We start from the raw sequence: 8,336 nt of genomic DNA on the forward strand, positions 1-8,336 counted from the left end.
TGTCATTGCATTCTGTTCAGAACCTAATCACATTCCACTTTTTTTTTCCAGGTTCTGTAGTTTTCCGTATGGACTTGATTGCTCTGGAAGTTAGAGATTACCTTCCACATAAAAGCTGGACATGGCCCCCTAATTATTTCTCAAGAATAAAGGTATGAACAGGTTTTACTCCGTACTGCATCTTATGTGCGCTTGCTTGAAATTTCTTACTAACACAGTGTGTAATTATCTCTGAGAGACACAGTTGGCAGTAACTTCTGAAAGTAACTCGTGACAGCATGCTTGCAGAAACTCATTGATTGCAGCAATTTTGTCTTCGAAGGCATTTTCGGACTTCCTTTGTTAATTCGTAGCATAGGTCTCAAGTTGGTTTTGCTGTCTAGTTCCCGCGAGAGCTCTTGCAATGCGCTTACGTCGAACTCAAAGTTTGCAGAAATTGGGAAATTTATTCTGTCATCGCACTCTGTTAATAATCTAATCACATTCCATATTTTCTGTTTTGCTTTTCCAGGATCTGTAGTTCTTCAAGTTTATTGCTCTGAAAATCAGAGATTGCCTTGTACATGAAAGATGGAAATGGCCCACTAATATCAGTGTTGAGTTAGTGTTGAGTTAGTCTTGAGAAAAAAAGGTATGAACATGTTTTACCTAATACTGTATCGTGTGTGCACTTGCTTCAAATTTCTAACAGTGTTTAAGCACCTGCTAACCACTGGGACGCGCAGCTGGCGTTAACTCCTGAAAGTAACTTGGGCCCACAACCTAATCACATTTTATGGTCGCTAGATATTTACTTTGAATTGTTCCCGCATCAAAAATTAGTTGGCATGTTGTCTGTAACTTGCGGCGGCAAAAAGCTGCAACTCTCAATCACTGAGCTGCACGTCATGCGTGACAACGGGAATCATTCAGACATTAAAAATTAGCTGCCGTGTTGTCCATACCTTGCAGTAACGGCTAGAGCCTGTTGAACTGCTAGCTGCAATGATCTAATAAAACGGACGTCTCAGTGAACAATAATTATATTAGTAAAATGCTATATTTATTGTTCACTGAGACGTCCATTTTGTTAAGTTACTGCAGCTAGCAGTTCAACAGTCTCTGGCCGTTGCTTCAAGGTGCAAACAACACGCCAGCTAATTTAAACGATTCCCGTCGTCGTGCGTCACGTGCAACTCTGTGATTAAGAGTTGCGGTTTTTTGCCGTCGCAAGTTACAGACAACATGGCAGCTAATTTTTGATTCCGGAACAATACCCGTATCCGTGCATCACGTGCAGTACAGTGACTGAGAGTTACAGTTTTCTGCCATGCTTCTACCAGGTCAAGTTACGGGGAAAACCGTGGGGCCTCATTACTGTCATGCACGTAATACATAGTTAATGCTGTGACCGTGATGGAAGACAACACTAATTGTATCGGCATCAAAAATTAGCTGGCAATTTTTATTAATTTGACGGAATTTGTTTTTACAGTGAATGTACTTTTTGTCAGGATCCGATGAGCTTGGATTGTGTCTAACTCTTGACCGGGATTCCCCGACGAGTCCAGCGTGTAATCCACGGCGAAAGGCCCTGTACAGCGCTATTTGTAAGTGCTTTTTATTCTAATAGTCCGTAAGAGACGTTATGATTGGTTAGTTTTGTGTTCGAAGTCATGTTTATTTCATTTTTGCTGTTAAAATATGGCTGTCTTCTTGGCGGTAGATGTGTGCTGTAGTAAAGTCCTCCCAGTAGGTCCAAAGCCGAAGGCCACAGAGCGTTGAGTTAGTCCTTATTTGCCAAGATTCCGCTTGTTGGGTACGAGTGGAGTGTCAGTTACGTCACTGCGATATGTGAATGTATTTGCCAGGAATTATCTTTACTCAACGAGTTGTTTTGTTATGTGACTGATTTATTTTAAATTCTTGATTCATTCAAATGTCATGTTCTGTTCAACTGTCATGTTCTTTCGTATAACAGGGTATTTATTGGACTGTTAGTTTAGTAGTACATTTGACACTGGTTAGCTGAGGAGGGAGGCTAGCGGTTTGATTTTAACTTGTAAATAATATGGAGTTAATATGGGTACATTTATGACTACATATTTCTGTGCCGCAAATACCGTAAGTCTTAAAACATTCTTTTTTTTTTTGTTTTCAAATCAACGCAGAAATATAGGTGTGAACTTAAATGGCAAGTTTGTAATTATCAGATCTTAAAAACACCTGAAAAAAAAAAGATTTTTTTTTAAGTCTTGTTGGGGCACGCGTGTCAAAAAAAATTGAAGCAAAAAAAAAACATTTTATTTTAGAGAAATATTGATGGCGCGAGGTGCCTTGCAATTAAGTCAGTAGTCACCTCCTTTCAACTGCTTTTCTCTTGGCATTCGGGCGTGTGGAGGAGAGGTGGATCGGCTTCGCCTTCACGTTGAGGTGGAAGGAACGAATGACCATCTCGTTGAGGTGGAAAGAGCAAATGACCATTCTATCATGTCATGGACTTTGCCCGCATAATTTAAAATCAATCTTTTGCCTAAAATATTGCTCTAAACATTTTTTTTCGCATAAAATTAATTCTTTTGACACGCGCGTCCCAACCAAACTGCTTAAAATAATTTTTTTTTAGAGGCCCTTTAAAGCTAGAGGAAGGGTTGAGGGTCACTATGATGTTGCAAGAGTAGGCCTAAGCAATTTATAAATTCACCTTCCTACTATTTGAAAAAAAGAGCTCTAAATTCGACCTTGCAATGCATGTGCCTGCACCTGCATTCAGAGTGGCGCAACCAGTCCATTCACATGCACCAAGAAATTTAGAGCGCACATCTATTGTGCAGCTAGCTGTATGATGAAGTGGCACACATTAACAGCTTGCTGACTATCTAGTAGTGTCGGTTGTGGCGGCACTTAAGCAGGCCACAATGCATTCTTTGTTTTGACATGTGGCACATTTATCAATTATTTTACCTTTTGCAAATCACAACCTCTGTTTCTTGGGTTGGGCTACTTTTATATATATATATGTATATATACATATTTTTTATAGAATTTGGGCATTTTAGTATGTATAATTTTTTTATTTTTTTATTAAGGTTAAATGGTACTTTATAGCAAATTAGCTCCTTGTAGAGATGAAATTACATTTAGTCAATGGTCTCCCCAAACTGAGATGTTACATGCATTCGCTAGCTTTTTCTTTTGTAAAGGTGTAAAATAAACTATAGTATACGGCAGCCAGCTCTGAAACACAATAGATTGTTCACACTAATTAATCTATAAAAACTTGGACGATTCCACTTGGACAAATCCAGTTGTTAAGAAATTGCATTCATCCTACCCTTCGGGAAAATCTGTATAAATATAGAGCTATGTCTTTCGCCACTGTGGGCAGAGGCCAGCTAAATTGCTACCGTTTGGAAAATGGAGGGGTGATGTGCAGGAAAGCTAAGCCCTATCTCTCTCTCCCATATTGTCTTCTATAATTGTTTCAAATGTCAGAAAAAAAAGGGGGGGGGGGCAAATGCCCCCTCCCTTTGCACCCTTGTCCCGATGCCTCTGTCAGGGGGTAATAACTTGGGGATGCCATAAATAAATGCAACCACTTACGGCAGCCATTGCATCCAAAGGAGAAAATAGAGAGAGAGGGAGAGCGATGTGGATTATCTTTCTCTTAGGTATTCATGTCAGAAGGGGTACTAATGGTTTTGGATGGTTGCGGCTGAGCGAGATAGCCATGAGTGCTACCTAAGTGTTTGGTTCGGACTCTTGTTCAATCGGCAAAAAAGCGAGTCCCTGTCAACTATTCAAGTATATCCTATGAATATCTCCTGGGATTTCCGAAAATGGTTTATTGTCTTGCAAATTAGTGTGCTGGTATTAACTAAGGGCACTTAGCAAGCTGTTTACTCATTTTTAATATTGCCGACTTTACATCAAAGCTGGTGAACTTTCAGCTTTCTGCAATGCATAGTTTTTTTATTAGGTCCAAAAAAGTTGGGTATATCTTTCTTGATTGGATTCTGCATTATTGTGATCATTCAGCTGTGTTGAATGAAACATATGGGTTTCTTATCCCAGCCTTGATATTTATTTTTATGCAGTCGGGGGGTGGTGGTCATTGCCTTGATTTCATAGTGTTTTGGCATAGAATTTTAGGAATTATTGCCTTATAAGAATTCACTTTCCATCAGAAAACTAAGCAACCTCATTCTTTGCAGCTCCTGCCATGGAGGTGGTAAAGAGCCTGGCAGCCCTGCTGAAGGATTCAACAGCTTCTCTCATTGAGAAGGTATGGTATTCCGGTATTCCATTCTGATATAATTTCTAACCTCTTAAACGAAGTGAAAAAATGGCTCACATATCAATTTCAGTATGCATGGCAACTCAGAACCCTGCTCGCAGGTACCTGTGAAGCAAAAGCAGCCAGGGAGGCTGTTCTAAGAGCAGCCTCTATGGCATCACATAGAAAAAAAGAAAGCTGCAGTTTAACAGAGATTCATCATCACCAACTCGAAGAACACACAAAAAGCATCGAAAGAAATCAGAAGAGTAGCTTTAGAAAGATGAAGTTGTTTAAAAACTTGGTTTGCCAAAAAAAATTTAAGAAATATTAGAATGTGACTAAATATGGTGAAGGAGATGTTCAAACACTTGCTCTGCACCTGTTGCTGGGCTGACAGGCAGTATTGGTCTTATGCCTTCAGCCTTTATAAAAGATGCCCTAATAAAGCAACAAGCAACAGTGTTTTATATAGGCATGTACTACCTCAGCAGACTCCGAGCATACCGAGATACATACAATAAAATGCAAATAAGCCTGTCGTGCTTATTTGGTAATTCTGGCAATTTATAAAGACAATGTGGTGTGAAGTGGGGAAAGAAAGTTTAGGCTTCAATCTTTGAGCTAGTTGAAAGGCCAAAATTATAGCAAAAGGCAGGATATGGTGTTGTTGCTCTTAGACTTATTGTGTGCTGGTGTAACATGAACAAATATTTTCATCTACAAATTTTCACTTTACTGAAGTGTCCCTTTAATGGTGTGGTACTTGATGTGCTATTTGCATTGTGTTGTATTTTCTGGGCCCACGAGGGGGCCACATATATTGCCGCGCATGATGTGGTGGTCGAGTGGGCACCACTCCTGGGTGTCATGCAGAGGTCCTGGGTTTGAATCCCGGGACCACTGCAGTTGCTTAATTACTCGAAAAACCCGTGGTTCTAGAAATTTCTAGAACATTGTTGTTTGTTCTAGAACAGAATGTTCTAAGGCCAAAAGTTTTAGGGTAAATGTTCTGGAATTGGGAACAGGCTATAAGAAGAGCCCCGCATGGTCAGTGTATTGCCAGCGCTCGACTCTGCTGTCACACCGACATTCGATGCCTGCATTTGGGCACAAACGTTTCTTAAACGTCTATTTTCCTCAGTTTATCTTCGCTTTGTCACCTGTTATACGTTACGATATAGACGCTTTTAATGCACACCAGATTTGGGACACTATAACAGCCTTCTAGTTTTTCACCGAGGTGCCCAGCCACTGAAAAGGGCAATAAGGAACCCAAACAAAGTCCGAATTTGTGATGTCTAAAAAGTCAATAACCTATCGTGCGACATGTGAAGTGAAATGAATGAAGTTAAATTAAACAAAATGTGAAGATCAGTTATGGTGACACCTACGCACACCTGCCTGATAGCATCTCTGTACACTATTTATTTTGGCAGGCACTAATTGAAAGCTTTATATTTGCCTTCTGTAAACTATTTTCATATTCTTTAGATTTCTTTTTGCTTGTGTGCATATGCATTTAAGAAATATTTCTGGCAAAAAACATAATTATTTGAAGTGCAGTAATTCTGTAATCAAGACTTGGTAGTATCTTGTAGTAATTATTGCCCTGTGGAGATGTATTTGCTAACTTGTTTTTCTTGGAATATAACTGCAATCAGGTACTATAAAGGGGCTTTTGAGCCCACTGAGCCCACACCTATGTCTGAATGAGCACTTTCTCATACTTTACAAATGTCTAAAAAGTCAGCACAGGACACTTTGAGTACCCATCCCAGACTGACCATCGAGTTAATTGGGTTGCTCTTCCAAGTTCATCATGCAAAAAAGTGTGGAAAAAAACGAGGGCGACATAGAAGAAACATGGGAGCAGCGCTGACTATCAACTGACAAATTTTATTATGAATACATATAAAAATGCCCCTTCAATCTGTGGCAGTGCGATCCCGTGCTAGGATATCACATGACTATTATTGCAAGCATAATGACAGGGAATAAAAAGTTAGCCCAAATCTAAAAATTTGATCCCACTTTCTAGCAGTACCAATGAAGGTTGACTGATGTAGGTGGCTGTTATCTTTTTTATTTGCTAGAAAGTGCTAGAAAGTTAGAGCACATTTTTAGGCTTGGGCTAGCTTTTTATGACTGCTCTCGATTCCCTGCCAGCCGTGCAAGGCGCTTGCATCGGCAATTGGGCCGGCGATAGAAATTTTTCGGCTCACTTGCAAAGCATTGGTGTGATAGGAAACTCTGCAACTGAACCATAAAGTGCTTCTAGTGACATTGCTCAGAACAACCTAAGGCATGGGCTCATATATGCAAAAATGGCCAGGTTAAACCATTGCTTGGTCAGAAATCAAGAAAAATTGACTGTTTAGGTGTCCTAATATCTTATCGCAGTTGCCATTATTTTTAGATTGATGCCTTTCTGTCACCGGAAAGATTCTCACAGTATAGCTTCAATCATAAAATGGATATTTGATACTGTGATATCTTCCCTTTTTAGCTTTTGTCATAAGTTCATTAGCAAGCCCCTTTGTTATAGATTGTTTATTCAAACAGTGGCATTTAATTGCTTGATCTGTAGCTTTTTTAGCTTTGATGTGAGGGGCAAAGTGAATGGAAGTACACCTCCTCCTTCTCCCCCCCTTTCCACCCCAGTTTTATTTTATATTATTTTCTTGTCTGGTAAATTAAGGGTGTCTAGTGACCTGGAAAACTGGGCATTGTCAGGAAAATTTTAATTACCGGAAAAAATCTGGGAAGTGTCAGGGATATTGTCAAAAAGTGAGCCCAGTCAGGGAAAATGAGTCAGAAACGCTATTGAGTGCCCTGAGCAAAAACTTGAGGACTTGGGGGCAGAAAAATAGGCAATAAATTCTGCTTAGACCGGAGCGCAGGCTCTGCTCACCCAATGTAGAGTGCGCTACTCAATGCAAAGGGAACAGCCAACAAATCCAGTCCAAGCCTTGGATTGAGGGCACGATACTAGGCTATGTCCAGTCAGAGCTTCTAGATTTAGTAACAAATGGGAAAGCCGCAGACACCAATCCAATCCAAGCATTAAGCCGAAAGTATTTGAAAGTGTGCATCTGGCGGCCATGCTGCCATTCGGTTATTAACGGGTATGGTTGAGCGTTGGTGTTTTCATTGTGTTTCCGGAAGTCGCCTCTTACTGAAGATGTCGGCAGCAAGAAAGTGCTCTTTTAACCCGGATTGGACGAACTCGAATATTTCGGTATACGCAAGTTGGATTAAGCCCATGCAAAATGATGCTGACAGTGCTCAATGCTCAATGCCTTGTGTTGTAATGGTCTCATATATTGAACCGCCTCTACAGAGGTCAGGGAATTTCACCTGAAATTGTCAGGGAAAATCTGGAAAAGTTGGGGAATTTCAAAATAATAATTCGCTAGACACCCTGAAATTGCTGTAATTACCCCGAGGAGACTGAGTAGACTTTCTTTGGTAATTATCTTCCTTTCAAATACTACAAATTGCCCAGGTTTGTTCTTCACAGGAGGAGGATCATGTCCAGCCAGCCTTCCCTGTGATGCAAGTCAGGGGAGGGGCCTCAAGTTCACCACTCACAGTGGTGCTGGAGGACTGTTCCTTCGAGGTAACGGACATTGTGGCCGGTATTGCGCTCATTCTTGCGCTATACTGGGTCCATGACATTTCCTGCTGTCCAAAAGCATCCCGGTCACTTGCTGTGATTGGCAACTCCATTGGCTTGACCTACAAGACCAAGTCATTCTTGGTACTAGATTTCATTTCAAAACTGGAAGATTGAGATCTTAAATGAGTGTATTTTTTTACATGTACATTAAAATCTGTTTTTTTAACGAGCACCGTATTACTGTTTTCACTCGACCTTGTATGAGGGCCTGTATGGGCACCCTCTGAAAAGGCTCAAGCAACACGCTTCGTGCTGCATTCCACCCGTTCCTACAATCCATCGTCCTGTGAGCACATGCAGAATTCTCTTCGGACATTCGCATCCGTGCATTGCGGAGTGTTGTAGCTGTGAACAAGAAATGCCCATATTCGAGGGAAATAAACACCTTGCTTAAGGGAT

General features: G+C 40.6%; 1 long non-coding RNA gene across 1 annotated transcript; it reads left to right on the plus strand.

Annotated features, from left to right (window-relative positions):
* The first annotated feature begins 1,551 nt into the window (after positions 1-1,551).
* LOC121046583 lies at positions 1,552-7,936 on the plus strand. The gene is made up of 3 exons (XR_005798232.2): positions 1,552-1,589; positions 4,194-4,264; positions 7,779-7,936. It is a non-coding gene; the product is annotated as an uncharacterized LOC121046583 (long non-coding RNA).
* Positions 7,937-8,336: the final 400 nt, after the last annotated feature.

The sequence above is a fragment of the Ixodes scapularis genome, unplaced genomic scaffold (genome assembly GCF_016920785.2).
Source record: "Ixodes scapularis isolate PalLabHiFi unplaced genomic scaffold, ASM1692078v2 ptg001092l_1__unscaffolded, whole genome shotgun sequence".
Classification (NCBI taxonomy): domain Eukaryota; kingdom Metazoa; phylum Arthropoda; class Arachnida; order Ixodida; family Ixodidae; genus Ixodes; species Ixodes scapularis.